General features: G+C 45.3%; 1 protein-coding gene across 10 annotated transcripts in view; it reads right to left on the bottom strand.

The window, feature by feature from the left end:
- Positions 1-12,454, bottom strand: part of RESF1 (retroelement silencing factor 1) — a 70,007-nt gene extending 57,553 nt beyond the window's left edge. For 5 of the 10 annotated variants that reach the window (XR_010068994.1, XR_010068991.1, XM_063319344.1 and 2 more), the window contains exons 1-2: positions 11,865-12,135; positions 8,297-8,381 (exon numbers count right to left, since the gene is read on the bottom strand). The gene's annotated coding sequence lies outside the window, so the exon portion shown is untranslated. Of the gene's footprint in view, positions 1-8,296; positions 8,382-11,864; positions 12,136-12,429 lie in introns of those variants that run through there. The other 5 variants (XR_010068989.1, XM_063319359.1, XM_063319315.1 and 2 more) reach the window with 2 other exon arrangements.
- Positions 12,455-13,665: the final 1,211 nt, after the last annotated feature.

Genomic DNA, 13,665 nt, shown 5'->3' with positions numbered 1-13,665 from the left:
GTCACACAAGCCCAAGTGGGGAAGAACCGGTCTCTTTCAGCGATCAGCCACCCACAGCCAGCCCTATGGAAATACTAGGAGACATTATACCGGTCTAACTATCAGTGTGCCACGCGTGCCTGTACAAGCCCTTTTGTGGCACGTCCCTTATACCTTCTCACTGTGTTGACATTGTGTGCCTTTAGGTTAAGGCTTTAACCACTCTAAGTTTAATACTATTCTCTTGTCTGAGTCTCACTGGTACTTCTCGAGCTCACCTCAGCCAGCCCTCCAACTATTCTTCCTAACTCACCCTCAACTCCATCCTCCATTGTTACTGAAGTATAGATTAGAACCATAGGTTTGGGTCAGAAGGGACCTCAAAGATCACCAAGTTCCAACCCCCCTGCCATGGGCAGGGACACCTCCCAGTAGACCAGGCTGCTCAAAGCCCCATCCAGCCTGGCCTTGAACACCTCCAGGGATGGGGCATCCACAGCTTCCCTGGGAAACCTGTTCCAGTGCCTCACCACCCTCACAGTAGAGAATTTCTCCTAATAGCTAATCTAAATCTCCCCTCTTTCAGTTTAAAACCTTTACTCCTTGTCCTATCACTACACTCCCTCATGAAAAATCCCTCTCCATATCTCCTGTAAGGCCTCCTTCAGGTACTGGAAGGCCACTATAAGGTTGCCCTGGAGTCTTTTCTGCTCCAGGCTGAACAACTCCAACTCTCTCAGCCTGCCTTCATAGCAGAGGTGCTCCAGCCCCCTGATCATCTTTGCAGCCCTCCTCTGGACAAATAGGTCCTTATGTGACTTGGAAAAAAATCATATGCAACAGCTAATTTTGGATCCTAACTGGTCCTTAAAACAGCCAGAGTTAACACTGCCAACCAATGTATCTAGACTGAACTCAGTGTGCCCCTCTTCTTGTCTACTACTTACAAGGTTGGCTAGCCTGGCTCCACAGCTACGACCTAACTCAGCACAACACAAACGCACAGAGAAACTTTACAAGGTATTTGGAGTGCTCAACAGTATGGATGCAGAAGCTCCAGCCAATAAACTAGACACAACAACTACCTTACTGCAAAATCTTCACTTTCCCTTACAGTCATCATTACTTAAATTGGGATTAGGACAGTGGTTGACCACAAGCACTTTACCTTTACGGGAATGTCCAAAACACAGTGATTGCATGATATTACTAAACCTTTGGAGGTAACTCAAGCAAACATTTCCTCAGCTCTGAGCAGTTACAAGCCCAACCATGGGTCCGAGCTGCAATAGCTGTAACCTTAAGAGAGGTGACAAGGTGACAGCAGAATCCAACCCGCTGAAATTCATAAAGATTGTCAGAAATAATGCCACTGACACCAAATGACACCTACACGTCTGGTAGCTCTCTGCAAACATAGACTTAGCTGTTGCCCGTGTACTGACTATAGGAGATGCTACTACTGAACTAATCTACTCTGTATCATCTCTGGCTTTATGCCAAGATGGATCTGTGATCCACCCCATGGATCGTCACAGCAGGCCTGGCAGAGAAATAAAGGCAGACAATAGGTAGACATTGAAGCTTGCATCCCTGACCTAGGATGAGGCTCACGCGCAAAAGGAATTCTTCTGGAACCTCTGATACGTGCTTTAATTCCCCCTAGGGGAGTCTGACATTTCTCAGTACACCCCAACAAATGCGCTGAGACAGCACTTGTCTATGTCAGGAACAGCTGTGTATGTTTATGAACTTGAATGGTAACCAACAGCAACTGGAGCTTTGAATTTGATGTTACATCCAGTCATAGTTTTGTCAGTTTTGACTTTATTGCTTATAATCATTCTGTATATCAAAGTTTGGTGCATAATGAAACAAATTATGCTATCAACTGATTCTGTATGTGCAATGGTATATAATTAGCATTAATTGTAACGCTTAAGCAACTCACCAAATCGTTGTACCCTTACCACTGACCTGCAATACGCTGCATATTTATGACACAGAGGCAAGAGATAACTGTACTACCACTCTATGAGTCGATAAAGTGGATTGATGGAAAGTGATGGATGCATTTGACTCCTTGACCAAACTAGAGATTAGTTTGGTTCAGGCTCCCAAGGAAGGGTCAAGAACACCTCTAGTTCCAACCTGTCCTTTCAAAACACACGCAGGAACAGGGTGATACGGTGAGCTTTGATGCATATGAGCTAGGAAACCGGAACACCAACCATGCAATTAACACATGAAAAGTAGGTGGTTCTTCCAAGACTAATTTGTCAAGGAACAAATGAAGTTGTGGGTACAAGGAGTCTCATGCTTACCTTTTCTGTTGCACATAATTTGATCACAAGCCAACCACTTTATTCTGTAAATAGACAGCCTAAGTGAGCCTTTTGTGAGCTCTCCCTGCTAAGCACAGTGGTGATCTCCTCGAGTTGGGAAGACTCTCAAGGTTACTCCTTGAGGATGAGAGACCCCTTACCAACTGCAGATCTTTGGTGACTAATATCACACATCACCTTGTACCATAGGGCATTAAGATCTTATATTGGTATTTTTGCATTTTTATTATATCCTCTGTACAGTAAGGAATAGATTGAACCTTGCCATCAGACTTTCTTAAGCCTCATTTTTACAACATCTTACTGCAATTACTTTTGCTGCCACCTTTGGCGGTGGCTGTTGAAAGCAGTCAATCTCCCCTGCGACAAGTGTAACTGAGGCACTAACAATAGTTATAAAATATTCTTATTCATTATTAAAGGCTTCCTTTAACTGGACCAAAACTCTAAACGCCAAACATATATAACTCAATGCCAGCCACTCTGATCTCGGTGGTTTCCTACCTCTCCGGGACATGGAGTTCAGCAAACACAAGCTTCTAAGAACTGAAAGGACAAAAGTTCAGCTGCAGGCCAGCATGACTTCATTCCCCTGCTTCTGGACATCTAGCAGCCAGTCTCAGTTAACCAAAAACATTTAAAATTAATTCAGTACATTTGACATCATGGTATCACAGAAAGATTAGAGCAGCTTGGCAGACCCGCACCTGTGGTACCAGATGGCCCAAATCAACCAAACATGCCCAAAGGGAGGAGTACATACACATCAAGAATTCTCATTTTCCTCAGTTTATAACTGTATTGTAAACATCACAGCAGCACCAGCACACACAGGTTTTCTTGCCACAAGGATTCTTAACAGTTACATAAGAGATAACTTCTTAAAAATTACCTGTATCTCAGACTGACAATCAATCACAGAGTATTTACAGTAACTTTAAGCATATGAAGACACATCACTACTCTTCGTTGCAGAATCCCATCCCACCATTTCCAACAGTGTATTTCTCACTTTCACCTATCGGCTTTGCTGTCCTAATGCCATCTGCTGCCACAGATGAGCATTACAAAAACAGTTATTGGATGGGCCTGTTTCAGCTTTACACCCTTGAACTTCAGTTTAAATCAGGCTTTTCCTCCCAGCCTTCCTTTGTGTTCTTAGCATTGTTTCCTCCAATCACCAGAACTTTTAACGCAACTTTATTCAGTATTATCCAACAGCATTTCTGAGTCAGTTTGTTAGAATTTTTGTTGGTTTTTGTTTTGCGTTTTTTTTAAGTGAACACACTTCTTTATCAAAGACCTCAAGGCCCAAATCCAGCACAGCAGGAAGAGCACTCAGAACAAACAGGACCTTTTCAGAACAGATGAAGAAACAGGACAGAGATTTTTCAGTTCAAGCAACACCCATTAAAACAAAACCCATCGGAATCATCCTCTTCAAATTATCTCAGTAGCATAGCCCTGGAGCTTGCTGAGGGATGCCGTAAATGACCACCTCCAGCAGCTCCCAGGCCTGGTGATTCCTTCTGCCTCCGGGCTAGAGCCCAGCCTGGAGACCCAGATGTCTCCATTGGAGGCCCATGGACACAGCTGCTGCTGCTTTCCTGTTTGCAGGTTCAACCAGTAGCAAGGCTGAGCACGCACCCCAGAGACACACACAGGACACTGACACAAGACAGCCACAGACAAGGTGATGCCTTCAACAGCACCTACATGCATGACTCACATAAAATAGAAGTATAGACAAGTCCCTTTCCTTGTCTTTGTCTGGTCAGGATTGAGTGTCTCTCTAAAACCCACACAACCCCATGGCCTACAGACACAAGCGCACACACACATTCATGGATTCCTTTAAGTATCAGTACAGCCCCACTACCCATCCAATACCCCTGCATAGATCCCAGGCCCTCTTAGACACTTTGAAGGATCTGCTATTTGCTGGCTGGTCCACCTTGATACTCACCAGCAAAGAGATGCACACACTTATTTCATAAGCACTTCACACTCATAGATCCCCTCAAATACCAGCGTGGACCATCTGCCCATCCAATACCTCTCTCTGTACCCAGGACACCTAGTCCACCTTGAAGTCTGCTAGCAAATTATAAAGGCAAGCCCCACACACCCAGTTTGGGGAAGATATGCCCCACGCACTCTCACCATCAGCCAGCCTCAGACAGACGGGCTGAGACCCACAGTTCTGCTCCAGCCACCAGCACTGAGACCCTCATTCACTCCACTCACCCTGGTGAGTCTCCTGTTCATTCCAATCGCTGGCACCGCAGGCCAGGGGTGTCTACACTCCAGACAAAGCCTGTGGAACCTGTGGAGATGTTCCCATGAGCTATGGTCCTTCCAATTACTGATGCCGAGACACCCTCTCACTCCAGCAGCACCATGGCCCAGGGGTGCCTACACCTCAAGTCTGACTCCACATGCTGGCCCAGTTACCAACGCACACTGGTCTCCTCAGTAGCTGGCACATAGTTCTTGTAGCACTTGCACACAGGGGACAGAGATTGAGATGATGCAGATAGTTAAGAAAGGACTTAAGAAGACAGGACTGGCTGCAGGGATCAGACAGAGGGCTCAGTCAGACAGACCTCCTGACAGCCATGGTTTACACAGGACTGACGCCTTCTATACCCTCTTCTGTCTGCTCCCCCTCTGCATGGTTCCATCATCCTCTTTCTCCCACCCACACCCGGGACTCCTAGGTTTGCACTCTAATCACTTTAAAAGTCTAGGTTTGCCTGCAGTTTCTCAATGGCCCATCAATTAAGAGAGACTGCTGAGGTTTGTTTCTTCTGTCTCCTTCACATTTGCCTGTCAGGTTTACCTCCAAGTTTTCTTTACAGCTTCCCTCCTTCCCCTATAATCCCATTTGACAAGGTCCTTGATCAGATAATCTTGTCGAAATAAACACCCTCACATCCCACACCCTCTTATCAATTAGCATAGCTGAGGAGGTTTGCTTCTTGTTATCCTCAGTATTGTTTAGCCATCAGGTTTGTGTCTCTGAACATTTTGTTTATTCCCTTTCCCTTCTTGTCTCCATTTACACTGAAAAGGTCCTTGAGCAGATAACCTTAACAAAGCAGACGCTCTCACCACCTTCCACATACCCTTACAGTCAACACATTCCACAGTTTTATTGCTGGAAACTGTCCTGGAAGTGGTGCTCCTTCACTGTCAACACAGGCCATTCTTTTAACTTGTGGTCTGCTATTCCTTCTGCCGCTTTCTCACACATTTCCACTGATGTATCAGTCATGGCTATTCTAATATTCACATTATAAATCTGAAGTCACATTTCAGTAGGGATATTTGAGGCAGGGATGCAGGACTATTAAAAACCTTAAGGAATGCTTAGGGAAAGGAGAATGTGTAAGAACAATGAAAGAGTGAAATAGAGAGGGAGAATAAAAAGGGTTGGTCACATGTAAGCAAGGTCCAGTCGGGACCAGGGGCTGATAGCTTGTATGTTTAAGGTCAGCAACTGAAGAGAGCAGGGTGCCAGCACCTGGAGAAAAGACCACAGGGCTTGGAGGTCTTGGTGACGGCAACTGGAGAGACTGGCATGCAGGGGTAGTCTGGGTGCCAGCAACTGGAAAAGGAGCTGCAGGTCACAGGGCTACATATGTAGTTACCAACTGGAGATACCAGGGGGTGTGCAAGAGGTCCAAGGGCCAGTAATTAAGCGGACCTCAGTATATTTAAATTTTACTCATAGTGGATTTATGACAATGTGTGTGGGTGTGCAAGTGTAATTTCAAGCTGAACTAGCCAGAGGAGGAGGAAAACCCAACAGTTAACCAACAACAGACCAGTCACAAAGTATATGACCCAATACTCCTGTATTCATGTGTCACTTGTGTACAAAAGAATTTGTCAATAAAATGATTAACTGTTAAAAATCTTGGTCAATTTTTCCCTGTTTATGCTGAATGTAAGATTTTAAGACAACGGTTGATAGCTTTCATGGGTGCCTTACACTACACAGACCTCTGCACACTACACTATCCATAATTGCTTAATACCCTACAGATTGTACTAAAATAGTGTTTCTTGAAGCAGGCAGTTAATAACAACTTGAGAAATTACAACTATGTAATTCAATTTTAAAACTTATCCAGAGACAGTACAAAAATCAAAAAAAAAACCCAAGGAAAAAGCACTCCATAGCACTTGGCAATGGACCTGATCACAGTCCTACAGCAATCACACCCAGCAACACTGCGTAAGAGCCACAGGAATTGCAGTCACAGCCAGAAGGGCATCAGGAAAGACGTCATTCTTCTCACCAGAAATGAGATAACACAGATAAACACGATGCCACAGATCAACAATCAGAAGCGCTAGATACAGAAAAATCTGAATTTGTCATAAACAGCATCTAAACCAAGCACGAAGATAAAAAGTGAATTTTCCACTAGGACCATGGACTCCAGGTATTTGGAAGATCTATGCTTTGCAAGGACTTTTAGAATTCTAATTCTCCACAATACCAAGCAGCACAGCAACTTCGGCAATGGAGATGTCACTGCTCAGAACAAAACGAAATCTTCAAGATTGTATTTGATTGCTTGATGGTATCAACCAAGCATTTATTGCTTACACTCCTCAGGGGAAAAATTATGTTCACTTTTGACTAATAGCTGTAAGCATTAGAGCAATTTTCAACACAAAATTAGAAGATTCGCTGGGAAAAAAGGCATTAGTAATGGGGATCGGATTCACCACACAGATTAACATAGCCTAATACTCTATTCAGAAACCTACAGATGAAAGCTTTTTAATACTAGCACCAGCCTCCTTTATATGAGAATATCCTTGCCTCTGTAGCATAGTTCATGTGTATAATAGAAATATATACCTATAAGTATACATCTGTAACTCTTGCTTTTAAGTTGTATTATTACGATGAAAGAGATCAACTAATGATAAAGCAGAGTCCAAAGACACTTTATCCTGGATGGAATGACTTTTTTTAGAAGATACCTACAGCCCTATGCTACAGCTACAGATTTCTACTTATCACACTTTATGGAAATCACTGTGAAATGCAGAGTAACTGTGAAATGCACTTCAATCTCTGAAGACTCCCCAAGTTCCCTCCAGGTTTTAAGGCACATTCAAAGAACTGTCTCACATCTTCAGCAGTTATACCCCCTTTTAAAAGTATTGCACTCAATCATTCAACAGCTAATGACTACTAATTAAAGAAAAGTTTACAATCTATGTATGGAATACTGACTGAAGCGGAAACTAAGAAGTTAATTTAATTTCAGTCATGGAGAATAATAGTAATCTTTCACCAGCACATACTAGAAGAGCTCTTCAGCATTTTATGGAGATCATTTATACCAGAAATAAGGCATGCTACTAGCTTCAATATCACAGGAGTGTTTGGGTTTTTTTCTTTTAAAAAAAAAAGTATAGCTGTGTTAATGCCTTTCTTCTCTACAGATTTGTGAAGTTCCCTGTATACTGCAAGTTACATTATCAATGCTTCCACTCATTAGATGATCTTCCTTGCAATTCCTCCAAGTCTAAAATCCTACAGCTTTTTGGTTTACATTTTCACTGCCCTTTGCAGTTTCAAAACTGTTGAGAACTAACAACTCTCATGCTTATCAGAGACACAAAAAAAAGAAAGATCCTAGTAGTGTTTAGCAGTGAAATGCATGAAAAAGCAAAAACCCATTCCCTGTCAGCAATGGGAAAGTGATAGTCCTTCGAAAAACTGTGGCTGTAACAGTATCAAGTACAGCTTAGAAATACTTTGAGTAGCAAAGATAGGTTGAGAAGTTTATGTTTTCCCCAACCCCATTTTCTTCCCCATTTCTACATCTTCAGTTGCACCAGATCTGCTACTGTGGTGCCTCAGGATGAACTAGACTACAGATAATAAAAGAGTTGCCATATTTCCAATTTTTTTAAAAAAAAAAAAAAGTAAGATCACTTACTTCAGCAACCTTGTTAGTGTGTGTCTCTTCAGATGGATGTGCAGCATCCACTGGAAGAGTAGGAGCTCCTTACTGGCCTTTGCTCCTAGAAGGGACAATAGTCATTAAGTTGCAAGCGCTACTTTTACTGAAGTAGCAATGACTTACACCAACAATATCACTGAACAGTCTCCTATGTCCCCAGTTACTAATGATAAATCAGAGGATCTCCTGGCAGGTTTTCAAGTCCTATTTGCTTTGAAGTAACAGCTTCCTAATATTAGTGCCCAGTATCAGTTCATAAAAGCAAAGAAGAGCAATCACCCAATGCTAACAACCATAATGTGTGTTTTCACCATTTTTCCTTGTGGTTTTTTTTTTTTTCCTTTCCTCCTCTTAAGAGTCACCAGCAGGCTCTACAGTTTCTCACAAGCAAAGTACGAGCTGCTCTAGGAAGTAGGACAGCTGAACAGCACCTACTTGGACTTCTGCTCCCTTCACTCTTTCTTTGCTGTCTTCAGCCTTCCCCCCCGCCTTTTAAATCAGGGGGCAAGGAGTACTGATCTCCCTCCTGTGCTCATTTGTTGATTATTAGTCATCAACAAAGAGAAGAAAGGCTCAGCACCAAACTAAGAGATTAATGATTCCATTGATTAGGATCAGCAGAGACCACAAACACTGTGACAAAGTCACATATCTCCAACCCACTGATATGTTGCTCATGGTTGCAGCAAACGAAACTGAGCAAGCTCAGCACATACAGGATTTAAGAAGCCATTTCCCTTGTCTGCAACCTACAGCCAAAAGTCAACAGACCCAGGTGATGGCTCAGAAGGTCACAGTAAGCAGCCCAGCTGGTCCACTATGGGCAAAAGGCCTGGCAAGGAGGACTGCCAGAGTAGCACACACCTGGCCAGGTGCACCATCACACCTCTACTCCCTCAGAGGTGACTAAGCAAACACAACAGGCCCCTTTCAATCATTTTTCCTTGCCAAAAAAAAAAAAAAAAAAAAAAAACAGGCAAACAAAAGGGCTGGGAAACACTGGTTTGTGTAATTTTTAGAAACAGATATAAAAATACTCTACTACTGTTGTCTGAAAAGCACATTCATTACCCAGCTTGCAATAAACTAATTCTCACACACACAGGAAAGATATTGCATTTTATTCAGGCCTGGGTGCTCAGTGGATTTCCACAAATCAAGCAAACCCAATGCCCATTTCCTCATTATACTTATGCACAAATGTTACAAGGTAGTACGTTCCCAATTACAATGACTGGTTAGTAATTTAAATATAGTTATAATATCTGGTGTGTCATTCTCTTCAATCACTGCACCTCCATAGAGGAAGGGTCTTCACCTGGGCAAGGGTCTTCTTGACCTGTGGGTAGGTTTTTAGTATTATGATGAAGACAGTTCAGTTAAGGACACCTGGACTTTGGTTTTCACTGCCATATTGGCATTGTTTGTAGAAACATCTTGATTAGATGTTCATTTAAGGTCTTAGTGTCCCAGGAAGACCAAGTAATTAGGCTACAGATGTTCCTTCAAACAATTCCCCTTTGATCCTTTCTTAGCAACCACTTAGCAACTATCTACAACATTCTTAACTATGGAGCCATTGAATATAAAGCTCGATTAACTATAGAGCCATGGTTAACTTTAAATTCGATTACAGGTATCACTACCAAAACACATTTGCCTGCAGAAGACACATAAGACAATATCTTGCTGGCTGTTAAAAAGCCAGTGTTTGAAGGACAGCCTCCTGAAGAGCAGAGTATTTTACTGATCTACAATTATTTTCCTTTAAGAGTGGTAGGAAGGGGAAGGAGCGAAAAAGCATCTGTGCTTTAAGTAGAAAACAAAACCAAAATGACAAAATAAGAAGTTCTTCTAAATACCTGGCAGATCAACGAACTGAAGAAACTATTTCAGCTGCTACTAAGGAGGAAAACAGAACGCCCCATAGACTTCCTGCCAAAACACCAGACAATATACTATTTCCTGAAAGAAAAATACTGCTTAAGCTAGAACTACGAAGAGGGCTTCATCCTTTACCTTTGAAGCGCCACACAAAGACAGTGCGCCAACGGCTCCTGATAAACACCTTCAGAACTCACTCCGCACGTTGGCTAAGGCTTTGCTTTAAGACCCAGGGGAGCTTTTATACTGGCACAGCTACCAAGAGTAAAGGAGTTATTTTAACATAAGTCTGTTTTCTCAGTCAGGAATGTTTATCTAAATGTTTGGGGACACTGGCTGGTTAATTCAAGGAAATGGGGTGATAAGAGCCCAGTTAAGGAGGTTCTAATGTTACTGACAAGTTTTACTCCCATTGTACCCAGATGCAATAGCCAGAAAATATTTACCAGGAGTCAGGATGAGCTGGGTTTGTTTTGTTCTGTTTTTAAGTCATCCCAGGAGGCTAGTTAAGAGCAGGGGAAGGCCTGACATTACCACAGAGCTCCTAGAAAGAGTTGAGTCAACCTCATAACAACTTCTAGGAAAACAACCTCCAGCATTCCTATGGGCTTCTTCCAGTGCTGGGAAAACCCACTCACGTTCTAGCAGATGCCTCTAGTTTTCACCAATACCAAGAGCATATGAAGCCTATTTCAAGCATATTTCACCAAGAGCACGCGAAGAAAGTTGAGAAAGAAGCGTTGATGGGGTACTCGCCTTTTTTCTCACATTTCCATCTGCCTTCGCAGATGGAATTGGCTAGGTAATTCTTTCAACTACACTACCCACACAACCCAAAGCAGAAATATCAGCCTATACCGCTTTAAAACCTTTTTTTTTTTTCTCCTTTAGTTATACAAACGGGTTTGTCAGTTCAACCGCAAGGCTCGGCTGCAGGTGTACCCTCTTAACACAAATGCAGGCTCCGCACCGCACACCTTGCCATGCCCACCCGAAAAGGCAGAAGCAAAAAAATCACGGGCAAACCCTGGCACTTCCGCGGCAGAGCTGAAACACGGGGGAGACTCGGAACACCTCGTCTTCCCCGCGACCCTGGAAGCTCTTACTTCTTGTCTGCCAGCCCCATCTCCCTGGATCCGCCATACCCCAGGGAGAAAGACAGTAAATAAACTTCTGCCGGAGCCGACCGGGGCGGGGCGAGCGCTTCTGCAGGCAGAAACACTGCGGCCGAAAAGCGCGCCCGCAGATCTCATTGTGTGCTGGGCTCTGCCACTCGCGGGGCACCTAATTAATGTTAATTGGCTGCCGCGAGAGGAACAGCTAACTACCTGCCGGTCACCCGGCGTCACGCCACGCTGCCCGACCCGCTCCACACCAGGCCCCTGCCCCCCAGGACGGTCCCGGGAGACCGCGGCCCTGAGGGGGCCCTCGCCCGCCGACAGCCCCGGGCGTCTCCGCCCGCGGCCTCTCCCGCTACCCCGGGGAGGAGGCGGCCGAGCTTCACCGGCCCGGCCCGAGGAGACAGCTCCACCACCCGCCCCGAGCCCTGCCGGAGGAGCGGCGCGGCCCTTACGGGCGGGCCGGCAGCTTTCCTCCCTGCTCTCCCGCCGCGGATCCCTCACGCCCGCCCCGCTCCCTTCCCACTGCCGCCCGTCCTCACCGCACCCGGCGCGGCCGGCTGGCCAGTCACTCGACGCGCAGAGGCGGAGCCACCGGCTGTTGGCTCCGGTGAGAAGCGGAAGGAGAACCACCGGGGCCACCGCTACCGCCGGTGGCGAAGCGCGGCTGGGCCAGCGCCCGGACCCGCCTCGGGGCGGGACCCCCGGCGAGGCGGGGCAGGAGGAGGAGGCCGCGCCGCTCTGCCCAGCCCCGGCCGGGCCGGGCGGGGGCCTGAGGTGGCCGAGCTGGGGGGCGGTACGAAGGCAGAGGTGTGCGGTTCAGGCGGTGCGGCCGAGGAGGAGGAGGAGGAGGAGGCGGAGGCGGGGTTCGCCTGTAGTTTCGACGGGGCCGCTGACAGGGAGCTGCGCGGCGCGGCCGAATTTCGCTTTCGGGTTCACAGATCCCTTCAGACTGAGCCCCTCCTCCCTCCCTCCCCCTCCCTCCTTCCCTGACGGCCTGCCTCCCCGCCTGCTGCCCTCCCTGCCTGCCTCCCTGTGCCCCCGGAGAACTCCCGCAGCTCCCCCGCTTCAGGCACATCGCGATTTCTAAGCAAAATACACACTTACACACACACACGCAACCCCACGAATCGAGGGCGAGCCGGGACTTCGAGGGAAGCTTGCAATTAGGGGAAGTGGGGACTGATAAATGTAAAGGTTCTGCTGTAAAAGCTAGGTAGATGAAAAAAAAAAAAAAAGTTAGATGTTTAACGTGCAAGGATATCATGTGTAAGCAGTACAGTACTTACAGATAAATTTAACATCACAAAATTACCGAAAGGCTATGATCTGTTTAAAAGGTTTAAGTTTTAAATCGGTATACTGAATATATCTACCCTTAAGTTACGTATCCTGAGTAGCCGTTAGGGAAACAAAGCTTGTTACAGAACCGTATAGTCATGGAAAGTCATTTTTATTGAGCTTTATAAATGAGCTGACACTCACGCAAGTATCGGGATGCGTGTCTCCAAGCAGGCTGGTGTGACACCTAGGATGAGGGACTGGCATGTGACAGAAGACATGGCAGCTGCTGAATCTGCTCTGTACGTCCCGAGTTCCCCTTCATTGCTGAGAGCAAGCTGCTTTTGGATAGGCCATGTATACATAACCTTTTGGAGTAAATGCCTACTGTGACCTTTTGCCTTCACGTGAGTCTTAGGAAACGCTGCCGAGTCAACGCCGTGCTTTTGTTTTCCCTTTCTAGTTACCTTCTGTCTCCAGGCCAGCTGTCACACAACCCTACGGTGACAGATAGAGTGAGATCTGGCCACAAGTTTATGGTTATAATTAGAGCTTTATTATTATGTATAGACTTTAGCAATAAGCGTAGCTTATCATTACACAGAATTTCTCGCAATTGGTATAGCTTTCCTATTACCTAAAATTTCAGTTAACTAGAATTTTTAGTCACCTACACCCTCTGCAGATGGGGTCAAATTCTTAATAATCAGTGCACAATACAATAATCATAATCTAGAGTCTGGCTTTTAAAAGTATGAGTCACCCACTCAACCCTCAGAGGAAGAAGAATGATGGAGGCTGGTACTCCAGCCGACAGTGAGGGTGCTGGCATTCCTTGTGCCTGTATCACCTTGGGAAACACAAAGGCAGTGGTTTAATCCACTTCAAAAGCCTTTTGGATCAGCTGATGTATTTGTACCTCCCAGTTGAGGAGTTTGGTCTTTACCGCTTCCTTCCATAAAGTAGTGGATTCTGAAGAAGGTGCCAGAAAATCAATACGCAATAATTTTGGCTGCAGGAGAAGCAAGCTGTGGTTGGTAATGGCTGCGTAATGATCTTTAT

Source organism: Chroicocephalus ridibundus, chromosome 1, assembly GCF_963924245.1.
Source record: "Chroicocephalus ridibundus chromosome 1, bChrRid1.1, whole genome shotgun sequence".
In the NCBI taxonomy this organism is placed as follows: Eukaryota; Metazoa; Chordata; class Aves; order Charadriiformes; family Laridae; genus Chroicocephalus; species Chroicocephalus ridibundus.
Note: the sequence above shows the minus strand (reverse complement) of the source record. Positions and strands in the feature narration are given on the sequence as shown.